Source organism: Parambassis ranga, chromosome 21 (genome assembly GCF_900634625.1).
Source record: "Parambassis ranga chromosome 21, fParRan2.1, whole genome shotgun sequence".
Classification (NCBI taxonomy): domain Eukaryota; kingdom Metazoa; phylum Chordata; class Actinopteri; family Ambassidae; genus Parambassis; species Parambassis ranga.
The window spans coordinates 7,084,347-7,100,898 of record NC_041041.1 but is presented as its reverse complement, the minus strand read 5'-3'; the positions used below and the strand labels follow the sequence as shown (position 1 = coordinate 7,100,898).

The window sequence follows — 16,552 nt, the reverse complement described above, 5'->3', positions numbered from 1 at the left end:
ACACAACGACCAAAACACCCAGATTCCTGGCTGCTTTCAGCTCAGATTTTTTTGCTGTTACAGTCACTGAGATGGCTGTAACATGAGAGCGCATGGCCCGAGCCTGAGACACAGCCACCACAAAGACTCTCATATACAGCACAACAATGAAAGTAATGGGAACAATGAAACTTAAAACAAGGTCAAACATTACTGCAATGTCGTCAAGGTAAGCGAAACACACTCCACTGCAGTATTTATACTTGCCTGGATAAGTCAGGTCGCCTTCATTATGAGACTACTGTACAAAACAGCATAGAGCCAACATAAACAGACCCACAGCTTTGCTCTCCTCTCTGTGACTCTGGTGGGGTAATGCAAAGGGTCACAGATAGCCATATAGTGGTCCACCGATATGAGTACCATTATTATCACTGAGGAGCACATGATGATAATGACTACATAATTTTACAGAGCGCACAAAAGATCACCAAAATACCAGCACTTTGTTCTCAAGTAGATTTCTGCGGTCATGATCACACCATGAACACCCACGAGAAAGTCTGAGACAGCCAGAGACAGGAGGAAGATGTTAGTGGAAGTGCGGAGACACCTGCAGAGAAACCAACAGGTCCACATGTCCAAATGATAAATAAATCAGTGCCATTCAAAGCAATGCTTCCATCATAGTCAGGGTTAAAGTTAGAAAAATAAAACTTAGGCCATGGCTGAACCAAACTAAGACTTCAGAAATCAGATCTGATGAAACATTAATCTCCACCTGAAGTGTGAGACTGAGATGATGATAAGCAGGTTGAGAGCTGTAGTACTCATAGAGATGAAGGACAGCAGCATGTTCACAAACACAGCAACAGCCCAGTGAAGTGTCGGCTTCTTGCAGGAAGCATTGAGGAGTTCTGGAAAGCAGAGTTCCTGATTCTCCATCATCAGAGAGAGGAGCTGCAGCACTGACAGCTCTCTGTCTGAAACACATCTCACACAACTGAGTTATCTTTTTTATTGCATCTTTTCCTCCTCCTCCTCCTCCGTGTCCCAGTTGGACCAAGACATTCTGTCCAGTTTTTTGTTTTTCTCTTTCCTACATATTCAGGTGTCATCTAGCTTGCATTACACCAACAGTGTGAATTGATGATCAGTTTTTGTGCTGTCTCTAACTTCCCACCATGTCTATGTGAAAATATGTATGTATTCATTAAAAATGCCTTTTAAGTCATTTGGTCAAAAGCATTAACCACAATAAATATTCCAACACCAATAGTTGGAATATAGGCCCAAATAAACACACCTATTATCTATTAACCAAAAATAAAATAAAATAAAGAAAAAAACTGTTTAACCAGAACTGTAGTCTAAACAAAATGGTCCTTCAAGGCAAAAATAAACATTGGTACCCAACTCAACAGAAGAGGGGGAAGAGTAAAGGAGATTCACACAGCAGACCATGTAACACAGACAATTCAGCCACGCTGTCCAGCTCTGTTGGGGTCTCTGTGCTCGTTGTCATGCTTACAGCTTCACACAGGCTCTACTTGTCGAGTGTGCTGGTCGCTAGCTTCTTAGCAAAGAAGCGCTACCCACCATCTTAGCAGCTAATCCAGCCAAACGTGGTTTCTCGCTGAGTAGTCCACTCAAACTAACAAACTCCATCACCATTCAAGTTCCTAAAGAGTCTTTTACTGAAATTATGGTAAAAGTTAACTTTACAGTCCGCAAAGCCGTCAACATGCCTCCGACACGCACCACCGTACTCTTTTCTTGTCTCTCTCCATCTTGCCACTCACTACGTTCTCCCCTGGTTCACAAACTAAGCCCACTGCCTTGTCATTGGGGATTTTGGCCCACTCCTTGCAGAACTCAGCCACTTGATAGAGGTTGGAGGGATATCTGGCATGTACCATCTTCTTTAAGTGTTGCCACAACATTTCAATAGGATTACGATCTGGACTTTGACTGGGCCAATCCAGAGAATGAATCCTCTTTCTCTGAAGCCATTCCAATGTAGTTTTGCTGGAATGCTTTGGTTCATTGTCTTGTTGCATAATCCATGTTCATCACAGCTTCAACTGTCTGACTTATGACAGAAGGTTCTGGTCAAGAATTTGGTGATATACTTGGGAATTTATGGTGACGTGAATAATATGGAGTCATCCAGTACCAGAAGCAGAAAAGCAGCCCCAGACCGTCACATTTCCACCACCATGCTTCACTGTTGGGAGGAGGATCTTTTCTTCATTTGCAGTGTTAGCTTTTCTCCAAACACGGCGGTTTTGATTGTGACCAAATAACTCTATTTTGGACTCATCTGTCCAGAGAATGGACTCCCAGAAGGCCTCTGGTTTGTCCAAGTGCTCTCTGGCAAAGTTTTAATTAGTCAGCTTTTTCTTTTTTGAGAGCAGAGGCTTTACTTCTAGCAACCCTCCCATGAATGTCATGGGTGTTCAATTTTTGTCTGATCGTAGACGCACGCACATTGGTCCCAGACGTGCCAGAGAGGTCTGCAACTCTGTAGAGTTGATGTGTGGGTTGGCCTTGACCTTGGCCTTGAGCCTTAACTGACTTATTATTTTTCTGGTGGCTCTGGGTGATAGTTTTGCTGGGCGCCCACTTCTAGGCAGTGTTGCTGGCATATTGAAGGCCTTCCATTTGTAAAGTATTTGTCTTACAGTCAATGGATGGAGCTGGAAACTTGTTGAGATGTTCTTATATACCTCCCCAGACTGATGGGCTATCACTACCCTCTTCTTCATGTCTTCAGATATCTTCTGTCCTCTTGGCATTGTTGATGTGTATGGGACCATCTTGGCTTGGTTAGTTTCCTCTCTCTATTGAATATTGCAGACCAATTCCTTTCCCAATGATGTCTCATTTTATTGGTCTACTTTAATGATTCTTTAAGCGCTCACCTGAGTCTGTTTGACTTAATCAATGCAGCTAGGGGTTCACTTACTTTTGCACATACACTAATTCCAGGTTTCATGTAGTTTTTGGGCTACTTAAACAAGTTCCACTAAACAAGTACATGTGTAGTGGGGTGTGTACTTTCTTCTGCGTTGTGTAATTAAAAACCAACTTCTCTCTTGGCTCAGCACGCCATTTATTAGTGCCACACTGAAAACACAGGAAAACGTCTTGTGTCCCGAGTTTTAACAAGCTCCACAGTGACAGCACATTTAAGACTGGTGACAAGGGTGGAGTATAAAACAACTTATTTGGATATGTACCTGGAAACACAGGAAAACGTCTTGTATCCCGAGTTTTAACAAGCTCCACAGTGACACACTGGAAAATAAACCAAAAATTAGCATATAGCACCGTACTACAAGACAGCACTGCATTTAAGCTAGCAGCTAACATTTTGTAAACCGGACTGCTTAATTTACAACACTTAATAACCCAACGTTAAAAGGAAACTTAATGTTACTATGCCTAACAAGATATAACAATAGGAGCATGGACGTAAAGCAAAACAACAAAGTAAATTACTTATTTCTGTGGAGCTTACTAGACTCGGACTTACCACGCGGACAGCACATTTAAAACTGGTGACAAGGGTGGAGTATCCCTTGCCAAGTCTGCAAAGACCCTTTAGTACAGATTAAGGAATATGCAGATATAGACTATGTAGACCAGGGGTCTCAAAGTAGCGGCCGATGTTTTGTGGCCCCCCACTTGACATCAAAGTTTAGTGTTAGTGCGGCCCGCACATTTTTCTCACACGCACTTTTTTGCTGAGGCTCGCCCTGTGCGTTTTATTTTTATTATTAATTGCCCGTCAGTATTTCTCTGATATTTAGTTTGAATTTTTTTTGAGGAGTGACAGCCTCCGTTCTGCTCGCCGTGTCGTTTCTGTCTCTGCATGCTCGCGCATTTCTCCGCTGCAGAGGAGTTCCGCCCCAACTCTTCTTTCTTTCTTTTTAATCAGGATGCTAGTTGAATAGAACACATGTTCTCAGTAGCTGCCCTCACTGTAAACAAGCTGCACATGCCTGACTCCTGACATGTGTCTGTGTGAGGAGCCAGTGAACAACTTATTTTCATGTTAAAGCAGCTGGACATATTTTATTCAATTTCTATTCACAATAGATTTTGTTATACTAGCCTACATAAATGTCATTGTACTGTCTGTACTCTCCAATGGTACAACAAATCACTCATTAAGGAATATGACATGCAGTTTATTTAGTAAACAATGTTTAGATTTTAGTCTTAGTGAAACTGAGGGAAATTCAGGCCCAGCCGCTTATCAATTAATTGTTAATCGATCGATAAGGTCATTCAACTAATGAGTATTGAATTAATCAATAATTTACATCCCTATTCTGGCCTGTTATTAATAAAGATTGAGACGATTGGACCAGTTGTACTTTTTTGGAATATTTGAAACCCTTTTTTTTAATGCGGCCATAATGCGGCCCAGCCTCACCCAGACTCTACCCCCAGCGGCCCCCCGGGTAAGTTGAGTTTGAGACCCCTGATGTAGTAATAATCAGCTGCCTGATCAGTCCTTTTCTCCACCACTGAGACCAAACGGTCCAGCTCTGTGCCCACCACAGACCCTGCCTTTTGGATCAGTCTGCCCAGCCGCTTCGCATGTGTTTTCTTAATGCTGCCTCCTCAGCACACCACAGCATAAAAAAGAATGCTGGCTACAGCAGTCTGGTAGAACATCACCAGCAGTGTCTTGGAGATGTTAAAGCCCCTCATCAGAAAGTACACGACAGCTCTAGGCTTTCTTGTGGAATGTGTCGATGGTTCTCTAACCCAGTGTTTTCCAACCAGTGTGCCATTAGAGATCATCTGGTGGAAAACTTTCCAATTTCACTTCCAAATCCAAAAATTATTCTTTGTTTACAGTAAATAATTTGTCTTAGTTCGTCTATGCCAGCAACATATAGTGTCGGCAGAAGAATGAAATACCCTTAGAATTAGATAAGTTAACAGACTTTTCAGTCAGTGCATATATTGTGTTGTGTTGTATTGTGTTTACAGTGCAATCACATCACTAAAAGACTGCACATACTTTAACTCCCTGAGTACTTCAGGTCGCGGAGGAGGCATAGCGACTGTTTACAGGGATAGCTACATTTGTAAACAGGTCTTGTCGACACTATCTAGTGCCAGCTTTGAGATGAACTTATTTGAGCGTGGCTCTGTCCTCTGAGTTGTGTGCTGTGATATACAGACCTCCTACAGCGTAACAAAGACTTTATTGGTGACTTTGTTGATTTCTTGACAGAATTATGCCTAAAAATGACCATGTTTTAATAGTTGGAAATTTTAATATCCTTGTGTGCCATCCCGTGAAGCTGTTGGCCAAAGACTTTTTATATCTCACTGACTCTCTTAATCTTGTACAGCTTGTGTCTAGTCCTACACAAGAACGTGGGCACACTCTTGATCTGGTTTTAACACATGGTTCTAGCTTAGAGGTTTGTGATGCTGTGTTCCTCAGACCACACATCTGCTGTATTTAAGAATCAGAAATATTGCTTAAAAACTATGGCAGTCATCAGAAAACCACTGTCTGGTAGCTGAAGTAACGGTTAGGGTTGGCATTGTGCAGCGGAGTCATGTTAATAACTCTTCCATAACTAATATAATTATATTAATAATTCTCCACAGCTTTGTTCAGCCCAACTAAATCTCCCAGCTCTACTTCAGATGTAGAGGCTCTCTCCTCTCACACTTTAACTCAACCTGTCGAACTGTATTAGATGCTGTGCCTCTGCTCAAAACAAGGCCTTCCAAATCTGTACCTGAGTACCTTGGGAAAATTATGCAATGCGTGCTGTCAGCACTGACATGAGTGAGCAAAAGTGGAAGAACAAGTCTGGTTGACATCTGTGCCACTGTGTATGTCACAAATGGTATTTTCTTTGTGTTGTTGTGACAGCAGACAGGGCTCATGCTCATGACAGGGCCAAGCATTGGTTGGTTTTTAATCAGCAATAGAAATTTAATTAAACAAATTCCAATAAATAAACACTTGTGGTGGAAACATTGTAGTTATAACTTCCTTTTCTTACATACAACAAGGCAACAGTTTTGTTTATGTATTCTGTACTTATAGTATATACATAAGAATGCTACATAGTCAGACAGACATTCATATACCGTCAGGTACAGTCCTACATAATATTAGACATCCATGTCCTACAATGTGCCAAAGGCTCAGCAGCACTAAAATAATAATATTCTGTTTGCATTAATCAATAGATACGCATTAAACATTTAAAATACGTTGTGGACAATAATTTGTTTTGTAACAATAATTTTAAGGATTTCTTTGTAACTTACAAGCAATGTTTTGCTATCTGTGTTTCACAGCTCTCAAATTGAAAGACATGTTCCTGCTGATAAAATTTTTTGTCCTTAAAGCAGGTCTGATTCCATAGCTTCTCTGCAGAATGCTTTCTTTTCAGCTTTGGAACAATAATTGTTTTAATAGAAATAATGCACCACATTTGCAATAACTGAAGTTTACTCTAAATTCTGAAATCTAAGATCTAATAACCATTCACAAAACTGTGCATGCTCCACAGAAATTCCAAAGCAAGAATAGAACCAGCAACCTTCCACCCTGCCACCATGTCTGAATTGTTTCTAAAAAAAATCTGAGACTCATGTAGTACCCCTTCATGTGCAGGAGCAGGAGCTGGTTCAGTGATTTAGAGGCCTCACAGACACTCAAGCAGAGATTCATTCAGTTTCTACCCTGGTTAGGAAAATTAATTTTCAATACCTCTACATCAAGCCCTGAGAAGTAATCACTAAAATCTTCTACTTATACTTGATATTACTTTGGAAACTCGCTACAATTGTTGACAGTCATTTTAATCACTTCTACAGTATGTTGACGTCACAGGAGCCCGGCTGCAGAATCTGCAGAGTCACAATGAGTTTAACAGCTTTTCTAAACCAGGGGTAGAACAATGCATAGATCAAAGGGTTCAGACAGGAGTTAAAATAGACCATATAACATATCAGAGCTAAAATCCAGGGATTGTTTTTTTCCGTAGCTATGAAAAAAATAAGTAATACGGGCAGTAACACATAAGAAACACAAACACAAGAACACCCAGAGTCCTGGCTGCTTTCAGCTCAGACTTTTTTGCTGTTACAGTCACTGAGACGGCTGTAAAATGAGAGCGCATGGCCCGAGCCTGAGACACAGCCACCACAAAGACTCTCATATACAGCACAACAATGACAGTAATGGGAACCATAAAGGTTAAAACAAGGTAAAAGATAAATCCAATGGGATTAGGGTAAGCGGAACACCCTCCGTGGCAGGGTTTAAACTTGCCTGGATGGCCCAGGTCGTCCTTTAGTATAACAGTGGTGAACAAAACAGAAGAGAGCCAACACAAACAGACCCACAGCTTTGCTCCCCTCTCTGTGACTCTGGTGGGATAATGCAGAGGGTCACAGATAGCCACATAGCGGTCGGCCGATATGAGCACCATTATTGCCACAGAGGAGCAGAGGATGATAACGTGTACATAACTATACAGAGAACACATAATATCACCAAAATACCAGCACGACGTTCTCAAGTAAATTGTTGCTGTCATGACCACAAGGCCCACAAGAAAGTCTGTGACAGCCAGAGAGAGGAGGAAGATGTTAGTGGGTGTTTGGAGCTTCCTGCAGGGAGACAGAGAAACCAGCAAGTCCACAAGTCCAAATGACAAATAAATCAGTGTCATTTAAAGCAATGTATCTATCATAATCAGGGATAAAGTTAGTAAAATAAAACATTGGACCAAACTAAGACTTCAGAAAACAGATCTGATGAAACATTAATCTCCACCTGAAGTGTGAGACTGAGATGATGACGAGCAGGTTGAGAGCTGTAGTGATCAGAGAGATGAAGGCCAGCAGCATGTTTACAAGCACAGCATCAGCCCAGTGAAGTGTCGGCTTCTTGCAGGAAGCATTGAGGAGTTCTGGAAAGCAGAGTTCCTGATTCTCCATCATCAGAGAGAGGAGCTGCAGCACTGACAGCTCTCTGTCTGAAACACATCTCAAACAACTAATTTATCTTTTTTTATTGAGTGCATCTTTGCCTCCTCCTCCTCTGTGTCCCAGTTGGACCAAGATGTCCTCATGCAGTACCTCTTCATGGACAGGAGCAGGAGCTGGTCTAATAATTTAGAGGCCTCACAGACCCTCAAGCAGAAATTCAATCAGTGTTTAGCCTGGTTGACACCGACAGCACCTCTTCTCTAACTGCAATGCTTGATGCCTCTAAACTACTGAAGGAAAACTAGAATCAGCGCATATTTGCACAGAGAAGACAGTAGGCGATCTGGAGTTCACTCAACGTTACAACTGAACATCTTCCACCCTAATTCAGCATAGACAGATAGAGTAGGTAACACAGCAAACAAGCAGACACAGCTTTTTAAGGTGAATTGCGGTTACGGTTGAGATAAACTATGGTATATGCCCATAGTCAAATAAAGAGCTGTTTTTACAATCCATTCTTTAATAAGTAGGCAAAAACTCTACTTTAATTTGGTGAGTAATTCATAAAACATGACATTTAAAAGACAGGCCTTCCTCCAATCTAAAATCCAGGTCTTTGTATGAGCAAACTAATTTTACTGGCCTGCCTTGTAATGTACGGAGTTGTGGTGGAGGAAGGTCCAGGCAGGGTAGTAAAAGTATTTGTTTGTGATAAGTCAAATAAATAGAGGTTCAACGTCTGTCACCATAAACCGGAGTATGAAGAAAGCCGAAGAAAACACAACAAGGCCACAACGCCGGCTTAAGCAGTATACGCAACATGCATTAGGTGTGAAGGGTGGAGCGTTGTTGCCGTAGTAACTTAATGTTTGCTTGTATCAAAAGAAAGAACTCCGACTGGAGAAGCTGCGTCCCGATCTTTACGGACTCCACAGCAACTAGGGCTGAATGATCTATCGTTTTAGACTGAAAATTGCGATCTCAGACAACGTGATTTTGAGATCGCCAAAGTCACGTTTTTTTGCACTGCTCCTAACTGAATCAGGTTTTGTTTGTGTGGAATTATTTAAAGATACTTATGCACTGACATGATACAGAGCACATATTTCCTCGTATGTATGTTTTCACTCTGAGAAAAAGGGAGACTCTCTACACACACACACACACACACACACACACACACACACACACACACTCCCTTATAGAGAGTTAGGGGGAATGTTTACATTCCAGGACCCCTTTTCTCTGGTGAAGGCTAAGATAAATCATCCAACATAGGAGGGAAACAGAGTGTTTCACAGTCATAAATATGTTAGACCAATTATGATAATGAGTAGGTGGAGATAAAAGTGCAACATGTCCCAATATGGGAATACCTACGAAGGACTTGACAAGTTGTTTATCTATTATGCAAATGTACCTCAACTTTCAATAAAACTAGCCTGTATCCAGGGAGGGGCCAGAACACATATGGACGGGAGTGAAGCAGACTGAAAGGCCTGTGTTCACTGTGTGTTCTCCCTTTATAAAGGTGAAACTATAAAACCCAGGGTATTTTCTTTCACTCAATGTTCTGATTATAGACGACGGAGTCTGACGATCCGGGGTGACCAGGGAAGGTCACGACATTTGTCAAATGTTTTACACATGTATGCCCTACTTGCAATGCTAACAACCTCACCAATCAGAAGCGGCATTCTGCGTGTGGACAGGTCACGTGTTCTTGACTCCAACCAGTGTTGCTGGTCATCCATTTGAGAAATGGCTTCAGCGGGACTAGATGCGGAGTCGGGGTTTTGAACCCCCCAAAAAAAGCACATCGGTAATCTGGCATTATTTTGGGTTTGAGGCAGCAGATGAACAACAGAAACAGGTGCTGTGCAAAACATGTCATGCCAAGGTTGCTACATCTAGTGGAAACACGACGAATTTATACCGCCACTTAAAAGTTCACCATGTGCATTTGCATGATGAGTGCATAGCGAGAAAGTCCAGTGAGACCTCGTCTAGTGAAAGTAATACTGGGGCCAAACAGACAACAATTACATCTTGTTTCGCCAGTGTAACTCCGTATGACAGAAGCAGCCGAAGACACCGGGAAATAAAGACTGCCGTAACACACTACATTGCCAAGGACATGGTGCCTGTAAACACGGTCACCAAAGAGTCGTTTAAAAGTCTCCTCCGCACGATGGATAAGAGGTATATACTTCCCTCCTGCACGTACTTCAATCAGGTTGCCATCCTACAGACGTACGCAGAATGTAAAGAAAAGGTGCTAAAAGAGCTGGAAAATGTGGTGTATTATGCCACAACTACTGATGTGGTCAAGCAGAACGACCGAACCATATATGAGTTTGACTGTGCATTTTGTAAATGGCAACTTTGAGTTGAAAAGTCGCTGCCTGCAGACAGCATACTTCCCCACTGACCACACTGGAGAGAATATCGCCATGGGATTGAGAGAGTGTCTATCAAGCTGGGGTCTAAAAGAAGAGGCCCAGACGTGCACCACAACCGACAATGCAACAAACATGATCAAAGCAATGGAATTTAACCAGTGGACCAGACTTCAATGTTTTGGACACAGGCTGCATCTTACAATTGGTAAGTGTAAGAATGTGTGTTTGGGGGAGCGTGTTTGTGTATTAATCCATTCATACGGATTTAATATGATAATGTGTCTCCAGTAGGCTGTTAGCAAAGCCCTTCTATTTAGAAAGTCTCTGCCTATTGTCAGTAGTACTCTGCCCTCATTTCATTCATAAAGTCAGCAATCAAACGTAGTTTGCCTTGAGTAGGTCTTTACTTTGTTTCGCAAAACTGAAACAGTTTAAAAAAACAGAAAGACAAATAAATTAGCTGTCAAACTGTTGTTAGCTGACAAACTGTTGTTCAGTGGGTGGGTCTTGGTAAAACTTAAACAAACAATAGCACTAAATGTTTCCATAATGACCTGTGATGATCTGGCGAAAGTGGTCATTTGGCAGCCTTTTCAAGGGCAAGGCTGTCCCTGCTCCCTCTTCCACTGTGCAGTTGGAGGATACCCTTAAAGCAGAACTGGACAACTAACTCATAACTCCTACTATTGATAGAGAGCAAGATCCATTGGCCTGGTGGAGAGCGCACAATGTTAACTTTCCATGGCTGAGCAAATTGGCTCGTAAATACCTTTGCATACCAGCCACAAGTTGACCATCAGAGAGATTGTTTAGTGCCAGTGGCAATATCATCATGTGTCAGCGCTCAAGTCTAAAACCATCAAAGGTTGGCATGCTGGTTTTCTTTGCAAAAATCTGTAAGGTGATATAGAGATGTAGAGATGTAGAGATGTCAGGGACACAAATATTAGTGTTGATTGTGTTTGTTCTGCACTTTACCCTGACTTGTGGTTTAAAGTCGTTAAGTGTTTTTGAAATGCTATATTTTTACAAAATAGATGTGCAATATTTTGGTGCTGCTCAGCAATCAATGATCAACCCACCTATTTTAATGTTTTACCTTTTCCCATCTACGAAAAAGGTAGGGTCATTTTATTTTAGTAAAATTTTTTTTTATTACCACTTCAGATTTCTTAATACAGGGTTGAATTCCTTTGTTTTAAAAAGCTGTTTACAATTTTTGCTGTAATTTATGCTACATTTTTTTACAGAAGTGCAATATTTTGGTGCTCGATGTCTGACATATTTTGTAGATGAGAAAAGTTTAAGTTTACTTTAAGTTAAGGCATAGTTATAATAACTGTTGTTGGTCAAGCACTCAATGTAGCTTATGTATAGCATGTTTTTTTGTTTGTTATAAATAGGACTACATTTGAAATCAGTTCTTGACTTTAATTTTCATTCTTGCATTAGCTACGGAATCTGGTTTTTGAATTGTATGATGTAAGTTTCTGTGATCTTTGCAAATGCTCATGTACACTAAAACTTGATTTGAAAAAAATTGTGGATGAAATGGAAATCACAATATTTGCCAGAAAAATCGCAATTCTTATCGTTCAGCCCTAACGGCAACATAGGAAAACATTACAACAGCAAAGTATCCTCCAGCAGATAGGTGGAAAGAATTCCACTCAGCCGAGAATCTGCGATACGTTTAGTCATTGTGCTCCTTACGACCAAACTAAGTACTGGAAGAACGTAACGCAGGTTGAGTTGCACAGACATACATTAAATGTGGAATTGTCCGGTTTGTTTGTAATATTTTTTCTGCTGCTGTTCTACAGTATGTGTGAAAACATGCACTAGTGTGTGACATATTCCAGTCACAGGTTAATTTGCACAGACACATATTTTTTTAACTTGAAATAATCACTGAACCTATTTGTCCTGTTTAATTTTAATAATGATATGCACTGCTCTGTGACCTTGAGATAAGAACATTTGAAGGACAAAGTTACTAAATGTTTTCTTCATTATTATTTTGAAGCAGTTTTTGAAATGCATCTGTTATCAATAAATATTTCAAACATGGCTTGTTTGTGCCTAATCACTACAACACTCACCAGCTTAACCTGTTAGAATGAAGTAGTTAACTTGACTGATGATTTGTCAGTATCACTTTAGAACAATGTGGCAGTTTAGAGTCAAAAACATCTAAGTGCAATTGTCATCAATTAAATTTCAAATTAATCGTTATCGGCTAAATGCCATAATTAACCCTACTTATGACGTAGCCAAGCATTAGTCACTAGTTGTCATTTCTTCAGCACCAGAAACGTTTATTTTATCATGTTAAGAGCATTGTGCAGTATTTATGTTACGCATGGTAAAAAAACCACTTGTCCCGTAAACTGAAAACCTGCCGGTCACACGAAACAATTAAAATGATAAATGTAGGCTCAGACAGCGGTACCAAACTGTTGGCTCGTGCCTACACCGTTCAGAAACTAAATACTATCTCAGCAGTGTTCTTCTACGGGACCCGGTCACAGGTGCGACTATAGCGCTCTCTCTCTCTCTCCTCCACGCTGTCACGTCATGTTCATAAACTTTATCAAAGGTCTCCAAACGTAAAAGATATTATACTACTGAAGTGAAACTTCAACCACACAAGGCATCAAATAAAATGTGTTTAATATTTGATCCTTATTTTTTATATAAGTACATTGCATTTTTTTAATTGACGGTATTAAAAATGATACCGTCGCTACCTGTGTGCCCCGCCGGTATACCTTAATACCGCCCAACCCTACTACTCGGAATTCTTATAATTTTAGAAACTTATTTTTGTGTATTTATTTCTGAAGAAGCACACTTGCAGTGGAAACGTATGCCTTTTCTTATGTTAGGCCAGTTACACTTGATACTAGGGGTGGAACAGTTCAATAAATCCATGGTTCGGTGCGTATCACGGTTCTGAGGTCACGGTTTTCGGTTCGGTTCGGTTTACAATGTTGAGGTTTTTTCTACTTTTAACACTCTGGAAATACCAGATGAGCATAAAATATATCCTAATTATCCAACATTTACCATATTTAAGAATCAGTTCAGTGTTTCCCCCATTATATCAGGTTAAGTCAATTTCATTTATTTTTAATTTCTATATAGCACCAGATCCTAACAGAAGACATTTAAGATTTTCCTATAGAACAGGTCTACACCTTGTTCTTTTATTAAACAAACTAAACAGCTCATGTTATTTATCTTATTTGCACAGCAGCATGACATTTCTGTCTGCATGGTGTGTTTACAATTCAGTGCTGCTGTCTGCGCACAGAGGCACGATGCGTGTACACACACAGACATATGCACAGACACACACAAACACAGACACGTGTGCGCACATACTCCCACCGTTAGACAGAGAACGACATGCTAGTTGGATAGACTGAACTCTATGACTAGGCTAAGCTATGCAATGCTAACAGTACTGATGTCCGTGGTTTTCTTTTTATCTTTGCCATTGAAATATGCTATTTACATCCCGCTCTGTAAGCATTGACAGGACCTTCGGCAGCTTTGCGCACGATTGGACGCAGAGTGCTGTGGGTCTCTCTGCTCTGCCTGCAGCTGAACCTGCTGCGTGAAGCTACAAAGAGACTGACCGGAGTGCGTTGAAGCGGGGGAGGAGCTCACGGTCACTGCTTGTCGAGGACAGTAGCTGACTGCAGAATGATACGTGTTTTCACGACAGTTTTCAAACGTCACCAGAGAGAGTCACTAGTTGCTTTAGATCAGACCTGGGCAAAGTACGGCCCGCGGGCCACATCCGGAAAAAGCACACAATCACAAAATATATTAAAGAAATATGTACTCTCTGTACAAGATTATCAAAAATGTTCTTGTATACAAACATGTGAACTCTACAATACAATCAGAAATATTTTCAAGTTTGTAACAGTCACAAAGTACCTATATTAAAGAAATATGTACTCTTTGTACAAGATGATCAATATGTTCTTGTAAACAAACGTGAACTCTACAATACAATCAGAAATATTTTCAACATTTTGTATAAAACAATCAGAAAAAAATATTTACAACCTTGATTTTTGTTTGTTTGCTGTTTTATCAAGACCAGCAACAATAACAGTCTTAGAAATGCTTGCGGACTTTAGCTTGTGCAAATGCAGTAACCACATCTTCCATGTCTAAACACCTGCGAACATTACGCTCAATTGAAATCAGTGCCCGTCCTCTGAGCCTCTCTTGGGACATAGTTGACCTAAGATATGATTTAATCAGTTTTAAAGCAGAGAAGCTCCTTTCACCCGATGCAACAGTGACTGGAAGCGTCAGGAGGAGACGCAATGCAATACTGAGGTTACTGTACAAATCCAACAGCTCCTCAGCATATATGTAATTTAACATGTTTTGTGGGCAGGTGGAGACATTGTCAGGAAAGGTGTGAATTGCAGAACTAACTTCCAAAACCAAGTCCTCTGCCTCAATGTCATGCACTGTTTTTGAATCATGTTATCTTTGGAAAACAGAAAACTAAAGCACGTACACATCTTCCATTTTTGAGAAACGGTGATTGAGGCTTATGAGGGCCGTGTCCACTAAAGGAAGAAAGAAGTCCCTTCTGAAGGACTCATCTGGACTGCACTGTGCTTCTTCTGCTTTCTCATAGTCAAATTGTTTTGGTGTTCTTTTTTGCCTTTTCTCAGGAAGCTTTTTTTCAATGTTTAGCTCATCTGCAATGTCCACTGCATCTGACTGACAGGAAGTCAGGCCATTCTCCCTAAAGTCTGTGAGATAGTCTCTAACACCTTGTGTTTCAGATTTGAACTTTGGACTTTGCAGAAGCTTGCTCACATGATTGATCTGGTAAAGAATATTGTACCAGATGATGGTGCACAACAGAAAACGCCAGCTCCTCAGTTCAGTGAGTAGACTTTTGGCAGATGACATGGTTTCCAAATCTCTTTTTCCAATGGCAAATGTTTGAAGTGCAGAAAGTGCTTCCACAACTTGTGGCAAGTGGTATTGCAGCACCTTTACGCTGTCAATTCAAGCCTCCCATCTTGTTGTTGACAGCATTTTTAAAGTAAGTTGTGTGACATGCTGCTTCAGAATGGCCCACCGTTGCACAGAAGAACTAAACAGATTGTAAAGTCTTTGCAAGACACCAAAAAATGACATGGACAAAACTGAGGACTGAGGCAGCATCTGACACAACTAGGTTAAGTGTGTGGCTGCTGCAAGGGACACACAGTGCCTTGCTGTTCATTTGCAATATTCTTGCCTGTACACCATGTTTTTGACCCATCATGTTGCTGCCATTATCATAGGACTGACCAGAAATGTTTAGGCCAAGCTGCTGCAGGTAGCCTAGCAGAGTCTCTGTTAGACCTCTCCCTGATGTGTCCTCGATGTCAAAGAAACCAACGAAATGCTCTGCAGTAGCTGCACCAACAGATGTTTCACAACTGACAATTCTGAGAACAACTGCGAGTTGCTCTTTGTGACTAATGTCAGGAGTGCAATCCATTATGACGTAATATTTGGCTACCTTTACTCTTCGGGTGATCTCTTGAATGATTTTTTCTCCAACTAAATCTATGATTTCGTTCTGAATCATAGGACGTTAAATGGTGGAGTTTTGATTCCTTGTTTTTTATCCTTCTTAAATGCTCAGTCATAATGGGATCAAACTGTCCTATTAGTTCAACTAATGACAGGAAATTTCCATTGTGTGAGTCAAAAAGCACATCTGAAGACCCCCTAAGAGCTTGGTTGCGTTCTGCAAGATGACAAATGATAGCAATGACTCTCCGAATTACAGCTTTCCAATGTTCCATTTCAATTTGCATTAAATTTTGATGATTTTGGTCAATGGCTGTCTTAGTTTGTAATCTTTTCTGCAGATCATGCCACTTCTGCATTGACTCTGAGTGTGCTTTTGTGTATTCATGTTTTTTAAGTTGTTGTGCTAGGTTCTTCCATGCACAATAACCATGACTGCTAAGAGCATTGTCTCGATTGCTAAAAAGCAGGCAGGAAAAACAAAATACAGCTTCTGTGCTTACTGAGTACAAAAGCCACGACCTCTGGATTTTTTCACCATTTTTCATAGTTATCATGTAGTTCTCTGTTGTAAATCTCCTTGGGGGCATTTCTGAGTTTTTGGGAAAATC

General features: G+C 40.8%; 1 pseudogene; it reads right to left on the bottom strand.

Annotated features, from left to right (window-relative positions):
* Positions 1 to 6,843: 6,843 nt before the first annotated feature.
* On the bottom strand, positions 6,844 to 7,977 carry LOC114426068 (trace amine-associated receptor 13c-like; annotated as a pseudogene).
* Positions 7,978 to 16,552: the final 8,575 nt, after the last annotated feature.